The sequence below is a fragment of the Arachis ipaensis genome, chromosome B2 (genome assembly GCF_059453495.1).
Source record: "Arachis ipaensis isolate K30076 ecotype BB chromosome B2, ASM5945349v1, whole genome shotgun sequence".
Lineage (NCBI taxonomy): Eukaryota > Viridiplantae > Streptophyta > Magnoliopsida > Fabales > Fabaceae > Arachis > Arachis ipaensis.
The window spans coordinates 84,762,439-84,777,011 of NC_142437.1; the positions used below are offsets into that span (position 1 = coordinate 84,762,439).

General features: G+C 39.6%; 1 pseudogene; it reads right to left on the reverse strand.

Moving 5' to 3' along the window:
- Positions 1-2,533: 2,533 nt before the first annotated feature.
- On the reverse strand, positions 2,534-9,229 carry LOC148574664 (uncharacterized; annotated as a pseudogene).
- Between the last annotated feature and the right edge of the window lie 5,344 nt (positions 9,230-14,573).

A 14,573-nucleotide genomic window follows, 5' to 3' on the forward strand; every position in this document is an offset into this window, starting at 1 on the left:
AACTCGAGATATCGCGAAGAGAAGATGATGATGAATAGTGTTCAAGCTCTTCTCTCCTCCCCCTTTCAATTTCTGATGTGAGTGTGTTTAAGGTGTGTGGTGGCTGCATGGGTTCATTAAATGAACCTTATAAATGTTGAGCTTGGGCCCAACTTGGGCCCGGTCCAACCCGTTAGCGTTTTTAGCCCGCTTGGCTCAACTTCGGGCCAAACCTTTAAAACTAACGTCTGGTTTTCTATTTCTAATGTTTTTCTAAGGTTTTCGACAGTTTTCACTTTTTCTCATGCGGTCCTGGGCAGACTTGAACCAGTTCATCTTCCATTTCACGGTTTTTCAGGGTTTTTCGCGGAAAATACATTTTCTGACTCGGAAGGACCTACTGAGTCGGAAAATCATATTTAAATCCCCAAATTCTCATCCTAACTTTTCGGAATTTAATTTGGGCATTTAAATGATTTTATTCATGAAAATTCTAGTTTTTACACATTACATTTTAGATACAGGAAACTGAGACCATACCTTAGCCAATTTTCCCGCTCAACCCGGAACACTTCCAAATCACCTTTCCACAAGCTCTCAAAGCTTTAACACCTCCATGAACAGTTTTTTAGCACACCAAAGTCCTTTTCCATGCTTTCTAAAACCTCAATCAAGCTTTAATATTCACATACACACTACCTAAGCCACAATTATCACATCCAAACACAACAACTCAATACCCAACATCATAAACCAACATATTTCACTAGGGTTGAGAATCTTACAACACCCAAGGATCAAGAAGATAAGATTACTCTTCTCCTTCAAGCTAGTTGGGTCCTATAACATCAAAGAGCCCAAAATCTCAACACTTTTTCCCATTAAATTTGAATTTAAGGCTGAGAAAACTGGACTAATTTCATGGCTTAACTCAAGAACAAAGTAGTGGGTTTTATAGAACAAACGGCACATCCTTGCGGGTTAACTTTGTCAATGGCAAAGCTATTTGTGAAAAGCCCTTGATGAATCTTCGGTAGTAGCCAGCTAAGTCCAGAAAACTCCTTATCTCAGTTACTGAGGTCGGTCGCCCCCAATCCGTGACCGCCTCCACCTTAGTTGGGTCTACTGCTATCCCCTGCTTACTCACCACGTATCCTAGAAACTTTACCTCACTCTTCTAGAATTCACATTTAGACAGTTTCGCATAGAGTTTCTTTTCCTTTAGTATCTGCAACACGGTCCTCAAGTGCTCTGCATGCTCCTCTTCCGTCTTAGAGTAAATCAGTATGTCATCAATGAAGACAACAACAAATTTATCCAGAAACGGGTGGAATACTCTGTTCATATAATCCATAAACACTGCAGGAGCATTTGTCAACCCAAAAGACATCACAGTGTACTCGTAATGACCATAACGAGTCCTGAAAGTGGTCTTAGGGATGTCCTCACCCCTCACCCTTATTTGGTGATAACCGGATCACAAATCAATCTTGGAAAAAACCTTGGCTCCTTATAACTGATCCATGAGATCATCAATCCTCGGCAGTGGGTACTTATTCTTTATCATGACCTTGTTCAACTGCCTGTAATCTACACAGAGTCACATACTCCCATCTTTCTTCTTTACTAGTAACACTGGCGCACCCCACGGAGAAACACTTAGTCGGATAAAGTTCTTACCCAATAGATCCTCTAACTGATACTTTAGCTCGGCCATTTCTAGTGGTGACATCCTATAAGGAGCACTCGAGATTGGTCCAACCCCAGGCACCAACTCAATAGCAAATTCAACCTTTCAGTTAGGTGGAAATTCTTCAATATCGTTGGGAAACACCTCCGAAAACTCACACACAACCGGAATTTGTTCCAATCTTTGATCATTACCCAAAACACCCGTGGTTAACAATAGAATACCTTGACATTCAGTCCCAGAACAATTCACCATCATCGAATTCAAGTAATAATTATTCAACACAACCGGTCCTTCTATATCTTCCGGCATAAAGTACACCGATTTTGCTTGACCCTAAATGAAACTTGCAGACATCCTAGCCTAGTTACCATGGCTTTATGGGTGGCATTATACACCTTTAGGTCATAACCTAAGACTACAATCTTCAATCCTAACTCACTAGCTTTTTCAAATGCAATGAATGAATGTGTTGCTCTCGAATCAAATAAAGTATTTAAAACTTGACTAGCCATTTCACAGTTACCTCGGATAAGTGTCTCGGATCCCTAAGCACCTATAGCTAAGGTGGTGAACACCCGACCAGACTGCTGTGCTCTCCTTTCACCTTGCTTCTGCTTCTCCAGACAGTTTACAGCTTTATGTCCCACCTTATCACAAGAATAGCACAAGCCCCATCTGGCCTTGCACGGGGCTCCCAGATGGTGAATTCTGCACCTAGCACAAGCTTGCTCATTCTGAGGCTACTTCCCAAATCTTTTCCCTTGGGAGATGTTGTTGTTGGGCCTCCTGAAAGAGCCTCCCCGCTTAAAAGGTGGACCTCTAGGGGCAAAGCTCTTCCCTCGATTCTGTGGGAATGGTCCCCTATGGCTTCCTCTCTCCGCAGCCGCCTTCCTCACCCTCTTCAGCAACCATGCTCTTGTTCACCAACTCTGAGAAAGTTCTGATCTCCATTGGTCCCACTAAGCTAAAGATATCGCTCCAGAGTTCTCTTTCATACTTAATGCACTTCCATTCCTCAAAGTCTCCCGGAGCTCCCTGACACATACAGGAAAACCTGAATAGCTCCTCAAACTTTTCAGTATACTCAGATACGGACATAGCACCCTGCTTCAGCTGCAGTAACTCAAGTTTCTTGGCCGTCCTGGCAGAATTTGGAAGGTACTTCTTATAGAATTCCACCTGGAAGGCATCCCAAGTGATAGGGTCATCACCCTGCTGTAGGAGGCGTTAGACTCTTTGCCACCAATGCGATACTTCCCCAGTGAGCAGATAGGTAGCAAATTCAACACACTGCTCTTCAGGTACCAACTGTGCTTGCAGTGCTCACTCCATAGCCTGAAACCAGGTATCGGCTTCAGTCGGGTTGGTAGTTCCCTTGAACGTGGGTGGATTAACCTTCAAGAAGGTTGCCAATGTCATTGGGCCCTGAGCTCCACTTCCGTCATTGCCATGGTTGTTCATCTGTAGCCCAAGGGCCGCAGCGGTGGCCTGTATAGCAGCAGCCATATTCTCCAATGCCTCCATAAAATCTACTGGGTTATTTGGGTTGGCTCCCGGTCCCTGAGTACTAGTACGACCTCTCCCACAACCTTGACCACGTCCACGAGGCGCTATCTGGTTCCTATACACACAAAACAATTGATATCAAGTTGATCAGTTTCAATATCGGAAGTCTAGTGCTTCAAAGTCCCAAATGCATGCTCATGAATATTTATGCCGGGTATATCAATTAGATATTCTAATAGCACATAAACACATATACAGAAAATACACAGAAGCATAGTTAGTCCATCCCTCAGGCTCTATAGGAATGAACTGCTCTGATACCATAATGTAACACCCTGCCACACAGAGCCTTATGCTTAAGTCATAAGACAGAGGTGGCGAGGTATTACGACCTCTAAAAGTAAAATTTAGTAATTGTAGTATTGTGAAAGATGTTTATAACTAGGAGCCTTTGAAGAAAAAGGGCAAAACAAAATCGTAACTCGAAAAGCGCAACACTCTGATCGGTAAAATAACGTAACGGACAAAGGATAAGCTAACGCAAGAATATATTCAAAGAGTGCCAAAAACACAAATATCCAAAACTCAATATCCGGTTGCGAAGATAACCGGTCCGAGCATAGAAGGATATACAAATATATATATATATATATATATATATATATATATATATATATATATATATATATATATATATATATATAGCAAGGAACCCAAAGGGCGAAATACAAAACCTATTCTCCAAAATAACCTCTAAGAGGAGTCAAAATAGTATATTTATATACATTATATAGTGGAGATAAAAATACCTAAGTGAAAACATAAAACCAAAGTAAAGTCCCGAGAACCAATAATCTTCGCTAATCCAGAAGTCTCCAGCATGCCTCAGCGTGAAGCCTCACGTCCTGCATCTGAAAACCACAAAATCCGCATGGGTGAGAATCAGAGGTTCTCGGTATGGTAACAGTGCCCACATATCTAACATGTAATGTCCTGAGAAAGCCAAAGGCAATCCTAGAACTTCCACCAAATGAATCAAAGCTTATAAACAGGCTAAACCATAAATGGCAACTGACTAAGGATCTTCAGTCTAACTAATATTTCCCCTTTCCAATTCCTGCAGACCTCCCAACCGCCAGCAGTAGTATAATATGGTAAACACAGTTATATCAAACAAGGATATATATATATATATATATATATATATATATATATATATATATATATTAGGAGCAGATATGACATTTAGACAATTAGCAGGTAATATGCAGTCAATTAGGCAATTCCAAACAATTCACATAATATGCACATGATGAATACCTAACATAATGGCTGATGAGTCTCATCTGTCTGTTATAAAGCCAATCCGACAAGTCCTGGTAGCGAACCATTAGACTGTCCCTCCGTCGTGCATCCCCAAATCGAGTTATACTCAACATAAATCATAATTCATATCCAACACCCTCACTGGTGTATATTCATGGGGGCGAGCTCATCCGGAACTTTCACAGTGTCCGGCCACACTTACGACATAGGGTTAGCAGAGTATCGAGTCTCCACCTGGGGCACATGGTGGCTAGCCACTACTTTCTCCCAGGGAAACTCGTATCTCAGATAGTGAAAGTGCAACATTCACATTTCATTCAATAAGCGTATATGCAATCATACTCAGGCATAATTCCATAATAGCTCAGCCGTAACTCGGCAATATCTCAACCATTCGGCTCATAATACAATCCATAATCAGCCAATTCATTAACAATTACAGCCTTTCGGCTCATGGCATATCAAGCACTTCCACATTCATCTTCCGTATCTCTTACGATGATCCTTGGTCATTGACGTGGCAAAAATTGGAGAGTTAAGAAATTGTTATAAGATACGTTGCAAGTACAGTTCTTAACTAACCAAAAATCCACTTATCAATTTAGAAGGGTTGTCACAAAATTTAAAATTAAAATACTGGAGGTATGAATCCCAGGTCGTCTCCCAACGAGTTACAGAAAGGTATGCTATTTTATTAATCAGATGTTTTACAAGAAATTGTTTGAGTTGATAAACAGGAAATTAAATCAGAGAATTTATGTAATTTAAATAAAAACCTTGACTGGGAGTAGATTAGTTGGAAGCCCTATCCTTGATGGAGTTCTCTCAAGATCAATTAATAATTGAAGGTTGTCTGCTTAGTTATCCTTTACTGGATAAAGGAAAGTCAAGCAAGTTGGAAGTCAGTTTCTATTCACAAGTTCTAATCCTCTCCCTTGGGAAGGATTAGTGTCAGTAATTAGATGGCGACCCAATGCGAATCCCAATTATAATTTCACTCTTGAGCATCCAACTCAAGGTCCTCCTTTCAATCAACTCCCAATCAAGTTATGGAACTACTCGCTCATTATGAATGTAAAATCCATGAAATAGAAAAGGAAAATATTGAATGACATGATAAATAATAATCAAAAGGATCAATTAAAATAGAAATAGTTCTTGTATTATTAAATTATAAAAATAATCCAATAATAATTCTGAGTAAAATAAGGATATGAAAGAGTAAGTGACAAGTAAGGAAACAAACTAGAATGGTGAAGTCTTGACGAAGGTAATAACTCTTCTCAATATCCCAATCCAAAAAGCGATGAAATCAAAATACTAAGAACTATGAATGTGTAGAGAGAAAACCTAGAGGAGGAGTAAAATCAGATCTAAAAACTAAAATTATACCGAATGAATGTTGTCATCTGGTCTCTGCATGTTCCCTGGCTCTAATCTGCTTTTTTGGGACAAAAACTGGGTCAAAACAGGGCCCAAAATTGCCCCCAGTGAATTCTGCAGATTCTGTACATCGCGCACGTCACGCGATCGCGTCATCCACGCGTTCGCATCATCCAGCGTCCTGCCTTGCCACGCATGCGCGTCGTCCACACCTTCGCATCACTTGTGCAGTTTCCAATCCGCGCAGTCGCGTGAGCCATGCGTCCGCGTCACTGCAATTTCCTCTATTTTGCGCGGTCGCGTGAACCATGCGTCCGCGTCACTTCTCGCTGGTTATCTCCTCCATTTCTTGTGTTCCTTCCATTTTAGCAAGCCTCCTTTCCAATCTCCGAGTCATTCATGCCCTATAAAACCTGAAACACTTAACACACAGATCACGGCATCGAATGGAATAAAGGAGAATTAAAATATATAATAAAAAGTCTCTAGGAAGCAAGTTTTCAACCATTAAGTAATTTTGGGAAGGAATTGTAAATGCATGCTAATCATATGAATAAGTGGGTAAAGATTTGATAAAACCACATAATTAAGCACAATATAAACCATAAAATAATGGTTTATCAACCTCCCCACACTTGGATATTAGCATGTCCTCATGCTTAGTTGAAGGAGATAAAATAAATGAGTAGGAACATGTAAAAATCATGCAATGCAATGCAACCTATATATGTGAATGCAACTATATGATTCTTGTCCACTTGGTCAAAAGTAAATAAGCTCTTCAAGACAATCACAGATCAAATTCCACTAATTCAATTCTTATATAGTAAGAACAGATAAAAATGCAAGAAGGTAGCTCATGAAAGCAGGGAACATAGAACTTAAGCATTGAACCCTCACTGATGATGTATGTATGCTCTAATCTCTCTAGTGTATAAGGTAATCACTCTATCCTTCTCTAATCATGCTTTCTAATTTTTGTTCTTCACCTAACCAATCAACAACAATTAATATACCAATGCAAACATCATGAGGTCTTTTCAAGGTTGTAATGGGGCCAAGGTATGGGTAAAGGTACATATATATGGCTAAGTAAGCTTATAAATTGAATCTTTAATTAACCCAAGCTTTCACCTAGCACATATATATATTCTTTATAGCTTAAATTTCACACTTAGCTACCCAAAATTTCCTTTTTACATTCCTTACTCATGTATCAACTTTTATTTTAATTTTATCATACATGCATTGATCTTTGAATTCTTAAGTTAACATTGGGGTAATTTTGTCCCCTTATTTAATTATTGAATATTTTTGGATCTTTTTTTTTTTTGAATCATAAATATAAATGTAGTTTATCAATGCACATAGATTTTTAATTTTTATAGTTTAACATGAGTAGGCACCCAAATTTCCATTATATTATCATGACACATTTTCTTATTATCTTTTGTTCCCACAATTTTTCCATAATCAATTAACACACAATTCTATCTTAAGCTAACTAAAGATTCAATTGGGATATATAATTATTTTCCCGCTTAAGGCTAGTGATGTGGTAAAATACAGAACAAATGGGATTTAAAGGCTCAAAGTGGCTAACAAAGGTAACTTAAGGGGTAGGCTTAATTTGGATAAGTGAGCTAAACAAATAATGGCCTCAATCATATGCAAGCATATAAATATATTAAACATTGGACGTATAGGATGAAACAAAATATAGATTACAATTATAGAGAAGTAAACACACAAGAACAAAATAATTATGGTTAAATAATGTAACCATGTATAAAGGCTCAAATCTCACAGGTTGTGTGTTCTTTAGCTCAAAAATCATGTTTCAAATACAACTTCAAGCAAATTTAACATAAAAGTTTTGATTAAAATTAGTGAAATTTTGTTCTAAAAATAGGGTCTTAGAAGAAACTTATTGTTTTTTTCAATCAAGTAGAACATGCATGCAACTAATCTATTACTATGCAATCTATCCTATTCTACAAAAGAAAAACTAACTAAATATCCTATTTTATTGGTGTTAGGGAAGAGAATTTATCTCCGGAAGTCAGGTACTGACCGACCTCCCCACACTTAAGGCTTGGCACCATCCTCGGTGCCATCTGTCAGGAACAAAGGTGGGCTGGTAGCAGTATCTCCACAGTCGGGACCATCATGGCTCCCTGTGATGGTAAAGGAAGTGGAGTCTGGGGTGTCTGAGTCTCTGTATTTTCCCTTAAGTAGCTCCTTGAGGTATGTGAATCGGCGCTTGTTACGGCGCTCTCTTAGCTCTGCTTTGTGTTCCTGCCGATCCAACCTTTCAAGTATCTGATGGAGCAGTTAGTTTGTTGTAGGTGCTTGTGGTGTTGAAGGAGGAATCTCTTCAGCCGGTTCAGTGGGTTGGCTTGTAGTTACGGCTGGAGATCTGATATATTTTCCATTAGGGACATACTGATCATCCCGTGGAAGCCTGGCTTTGGTATCCCCAGCTCTGTAGGATACTCTGGCTGTTGAGACAAGATCTGAGACCAAGGCGGATAAAGGTAAGTTGTCCGCAATTTGTACGTGTCCCATGGCATTCCGGATGTGTCTTGGTAGGTTCAGAGGCTGGTCTATAAGGATGCACCACAGGAGAACGGCCATGTCTGCAGTGAAGGAGGACTCGTGAGTGCTCGAAAAGACATAATGGGACATGATCTGTGCCCATACGCGAGCCTCCAAGGTTAGTGCGGAAGCCGATATTCCCTTAGGACGGGAACGATGGTATCCATAAATCCATCTGCTGCCAGGTAGTGCGATAACTCTGAGAACAATGTCCCAATCAAATTGGTACATCTGGCGCTTGAGTGCGGCTTCTTGAAATGCGTCCAGTCCTTCTGGAGTAGGGGGAAGAACTAAAGCTCGTTGAATGGCCTCTTCTGTAATGGGGACTTGCTTCTGTCGGACATAGACAAACTGCAGGGTTGGCAGGTGGAAATTGGAGTAAAACACCACTACCCAAGAAAGATTAACCTGCCGTGGCTGTCTCTGTAGGAAACCCCATTGTCTTTGTGCAATTTGTGGCTCAACAAATTCAGCAATACGGGTCGGGAGGATAAGAAGGTATTCGTTGTTGTAACTCCTTTCTGCCAGGATGGGGAACATCTGCTCACAGAAGCGATTAGGAAATCGCGCAGTGTCCTTTGCTGGGAAGGCTTTTTCCTTTTCATCAACCTTTATAACCCTCTTAATTCTTTTTATTGAGGGCTTAACTGCAGTCGAAGATGGCTCTGCCACTAATGCTCTCTTTGTTCCTCTTCTTGTTGGAGGTTTGGGTGTAGCTTTCTCCTTGCCTTTCTTGGTGGCCATCCTAAAAGGGAGAAAAGAGAAAGTATGTCAAAATGTCAAGGGATAGAGCAAGGAAGAGAACGGAAAAGGTGGTAATTAATGCACATTAAAAGGTAAATGATGTTAACACATGGTCATGACTACATGTGAAAAATCATAAATGGAAATATAGGAAGTGCATATGATGACAATTAAATGCAAGGTGTTTATTAGCATCCAGGCAAAGGCATGAGTAACATAGATCAAGCATTCAATGTCCATGTTAGATTACCAAGCCTTTCAAACTAATAACCTATTTGTAACAACAATTATATTAAATTAAGAAAATATAAAAAAGGGTTTTGTGAAAAGCAAGCATTTAGAGTAGTAGGATAAAAGAAATCCAAAAATAGTGCACAATGCCATACGGGCGTTTTCACAAATATATAGCATGCATGGTAAATAAGCTATTGAAAGTATTAAATTGATCATGCAAGCAACGCTTAAAAATTAACAAATAATTGCCAAACAAGTTTTTAACAATCCACAAGCAAACATAAGGAATAATAATAACCCTACTAAATATCTAACACCAATCAAAAGAAAAAAAAAGAAAAAGAAAACATGGATAATGCAAGTAAAAAGAAAAAGAAAAGAAGAAGAAAACATAAATTAAGAAGAAGAATAGAAAAGTAAAGAGGGAAGAAGAAAAGAAAACCCTTGATAATGGTGGTGAGAGAGAGAAAAAGTAGAGAGTAAGAAAGAAAGAAGAAGGAAGAAATACGGAGGGAAAAAAAAGTAGGATTTGGGGAAGAAAAAGATAAGATATTTTGGCAGATTAGGTTAAGTTGTGCGGCGCAAGCGACGCGGACGCGTGGGTTACGCGTTCGCGTGGAAGGCACTTAGATGAGTCGACGCGGTCGCGTCGATCATACGGACGCGTGACTCGTTTTGTGCTACTGGCGCGAGGGCAGCCTCGCGCTCGCACAACTCTCTGTTCAAAACTCATTATTGCCAAATTCCAAGGTGACGCGGTCGCGTGGTTGACGCGATCGCGTGGGTGGCCAATATTGGGATGTGACGCAGACGCGTGGGGCACGCGTTCGCGTGGTAGGGACTGTGCGTCCAGCGCCATTCCAGCACCACTCTAGCACAACTTTCGGCCATGCACCCTTTTTTACGTCGATTTTTAGGTCACGCGTCCGCGTCGGTGACGCGGACGCGTAGGAGGCATGTTCCCCAAATGACGCGGTCGCGTCAGCGACGTGGTCGCTGATAAACCCATATTTCATGAGTTCTTTTGTGCTTAATTAGAGTGATTTATTCAACTCTTCACCTACTTATTCACATTAATTGCATAGTTTTACTTTCCCTTCCTTATTATGTCATATAATGAAAAACATGATTTCTAGGCTTTAAAAATTAATTATTTTAATTACCTTTATTTCCCTTCCATTCAAAGAGAGCTCGCATATTTTCACCTTTCAATGATTTAGATTTAGTTGAGAGGGAGATCTTCTCTCTCTCTCTTTTAGGATTTAGGATTTCTTCTTGTTTTAAGAGTAACTCTGGATCCAGGTTTAATGTTCTTTTAGTTTTACTTTTATTTATTTATTCCAACATTTGAATTGATTATTATAATTTACGAATTATTCCATGTTTCAGATTTCTAATTGAATTAATGATAATTTGAGGTATTTTCAGTTTATGATTATTCTCTTTGATTTGAGTTGCCATTACTTCCCATCTAAGGACACTTTTATTATTTCAGCAATTTACTTTTTCCCCTTTTGGTTTTGGTTAAAAATTTAGTAACTCAACAGTTATTAAACTCAACATAATTGATAATCGTTACCTTGCTAATTGAGTTGAACTTAATTAATCCCAACCTTTTCTTAGGAAATAATTAGGATTCAAAGGTCAATTTAATTAGTCCCTTAACTTTCCTTTGCTCTGGTAAAGGTTGACCAAGTGGAATTAAGATACAACTTTCATTATTGTTGAGAAGGATAACTAAGTTGGACTTCTAATTTCCCTTATCTTGCCAAAAGTTGTTATATAGTTATTATTTATTTTTACTTGCCAATTAATTCATTCGTCATTTAAATCACTTGCTTCTCACCTTCTAAACCCCGATTACAACCTTTATAGCCAATAATAAGAACATACTTCCTCGCAGTTCCTTGAGAAGACGACCCGAGGTTTGAATACTCGGTTAACAATTTTTAAGGGGTTTGTTACTTGTGACACCCAACACGTTTGTACGAAGGGATTTTTGCCGGTTTAGAAACTATATCTACAACGCAACCGTTTCTATGAATTTCTTTACTGGTAGAAAACTCGACGTCAAAATGGCGCCGTTGCCAGGGAACTGCTAACGTGTGCCTTATTATTGGTTATTGTAAATATTTTTCTTTTGCTTGTTTATTTATTGTTGTTTTTCCTTTTTTCTTTATTTGCTACTATAAACTCTCACCCCTCTCGCTTTGAGTTTGGTTCTAATATTGTTAAAGGAAATAGACGTTACAGCAGGAATGTGCATCAAGGTCAGACCAATCAAGGATGGATGGAACCAAGAGGATCTAATCAACCCTTTTGGCGGCAACACCCTCCGAGATATCCTGGACAGAGACCATTCTACCATGCATACCCAGCTGAAAGACATGGTGGACAACCTTGTAACTACCAACAAGCCCCACCCCGTGCATATGAACCATCCTTTCAACATAACCTCGAACCACCACACTCACAAGCTTCTCTTCACCATTCGCCATCATATGATCCTTCCTTACCCCAATATCAATCCAATCGTTCCCAATCATCACCACTTTCCTTTGTATCATGTCCAAGTCTGGCAAACCGCGAAGCAAAGGATCGCCTGAAAGAAACAATGATTAAATTTCAAACAACCATTCAACAACTGGAGCAAGCACTAATTCAATGGGCCACTAGGCGCTCAAATATACAAGGATCAACCACAGCTCCATGTGAACAGCCCGATGAAGAGTGTAGCATGAAAGAAATACTAGAGACTCCAGTGGACAAGACAGAAAATGAATTCGTACTAGAACAAGTCGAAGAAGCTATCATTGTTCAAGAAGAAGAATTGGTTGAAGATCTAGGCGATGCTGAACTTCCTTGGGAATACAGAATTGAAGAAAACTCCGTCCAAGACACTACAGTTGATGCTAAGGAGGATACTGTACAATCTCCAAGGCAAGTCGTTTACGAAGAATCAGACGGAATAATCCAAGAAGCAAATTTCCTTGAAGATGATAGTCACAAGTCTAGTGCTCCTAGTGATGAACTTGCGTCCGCAAGAGAATTCTCTGAGATCGAAGAATCTTCCCCAAGTGAATATGAAGATGATGCGGAGGTAGATTTCTCTCAACCTCCAATCTATGACTCGAGTGATGGGGAAGACATAGAAGACTTTGACCAGGACACAGATACAATTGAAGATCTTTGCAAGGAAGTGGAAGAATTCACAGAAGAACACAAGGAAACGGAACTTGCAGAACCACCAAAAACACCTATCCCAAGGCCATTACCACCCAATACAAGCTTCAAGTGGGTACAATCCTTAACTTATAATTTTACTTATTCACTTGAATATGGTTTGCTTGAAACAGATGGCCAGCTTAGAGCTCTCTGCGGCTTTAAGAGTAAAAGGGAATTGGCTCGTATTCAGAGCTGGTGCACCAGGTTTAATAAGGTTCCACGCTTCACCTCGAAGTACACGGATTGGTATCATGCTCAATTGCATGGATCACAGAGAACGTTTGGTCGCCACGGTGAGATTCTACTCTTTAACCCGCCCGAATGGAAACTTACAAATCAAAACAAAGGCAGATCTAAAAACACAGCTTGGGATCATAGATTATGTTCTGACATTCGTCATCCCGGGAGGCTAGATATCTGTTTAAAGCTGCGCAGAAGCTTTACATGCCTAGTTTGGGACCCCGAAGGCTATTGGCATTCCAAGCACTGGTGAAAATTTTTGGACGAATTTAAACACAAGCCACCATAACAGGATACTCTTCCAATGTCCAACTTAAGGACTTTAACTAAAAGTGCTAGGTGGGAGACAGCCCACCATGGTATGGTCGCCTCTTTTTCAACTTATTTCTTGTTAATTGCTTTCATTTTTCCTTTTTATTTATTAAACCAGGAATCATGCATAAGCATTCATGATAGTCATTGCATTCTGCATTTTTCATGAATATAAAAAAAAAAAGGTTGCACGACGCGACCGCGTGCCTCATGCGATCGCGTCATATCGCGAAAAACACCACCCATGCGACCGCGTGACCCACGCGGCCGCGTGATATATATATCGGCGTAAGGATCCAACGAACAGAAAGTTGGGCTGGATGATGCTTGCATAAACTTGTTATGCTACGATTTAGGAAATTGCACGATCGGCAAAATTCCTTCCGGCAAGTGCACCGGTTATCGTCAAGTAAAAACTCACAATAGAGTGAGGTCGAATCCCACAAGGATTGGTTGAGTGAGCAATTCGGATTAGAAGTATGTTCTAGTTGAGCGGAATCAAGATTTAGATGAGAATTGCGGAATGTAAAATTGCATGAATTAAAGAGCGAGAAGCTAAATTGCTGAAATTAAAAGGGATGGGGGTGATTGCATGAATTTAATTGCAGAATGTAAAGAGAAAGTGGTAAATCAGAAATGGGGAGTTCATTGGGTGTTAGGAGATATTGAGATCTCCGAATCAAAACAACTTTTATCCCTTCCTCAACCAATGCATTCATTGAATTTTGCTTGGCAATCTTATATGATTGGATCCCAATCCCTTGGCTCACCAATTCTCTCTAAAAACAAACAAATTCCCAATCCCTTGGTTTAAATGTTCATAAGAAGAGATGATGCTCGATCACTGATTATACCACACAGTTTCATGAACCACAATTTGGTAGGATTACATGTCACAATATCCATCCAAACCCCAATCCAATTCACTGTGAGAAAGCTTCTCTAGCATGAATCCTCCATTCCTTTCCCAAGGTTCCGAAGGATTCCAATTATGGGTAGTTTCTTTCCCAAGACAACTACCCAATGGAATTAGATCGAGAAGCTTTCTAACAAAATTCAAGAGAAAAGATTGAAGAAGAAGATAAAACTATTATTGATTCATTGAATTACAATAGAGCTCCCTAACCCAATGAAAGGGGTTTAGTGAGTCATAGCTCTGAATTCAATTACAAAACTAAAAGAAAAATGATCCAAAGTTCTCCGTGTAAAAAGTTCCCCCTCAGGGGCTGGATTCCCCCTCAATCCCCCTTTTTTCCCAAATGCAGAAACTAAGGCCTTTAAATAGGCTCCCTAAATTACAAAATGAAAATGAAATTCAAAGCAAATTACAATC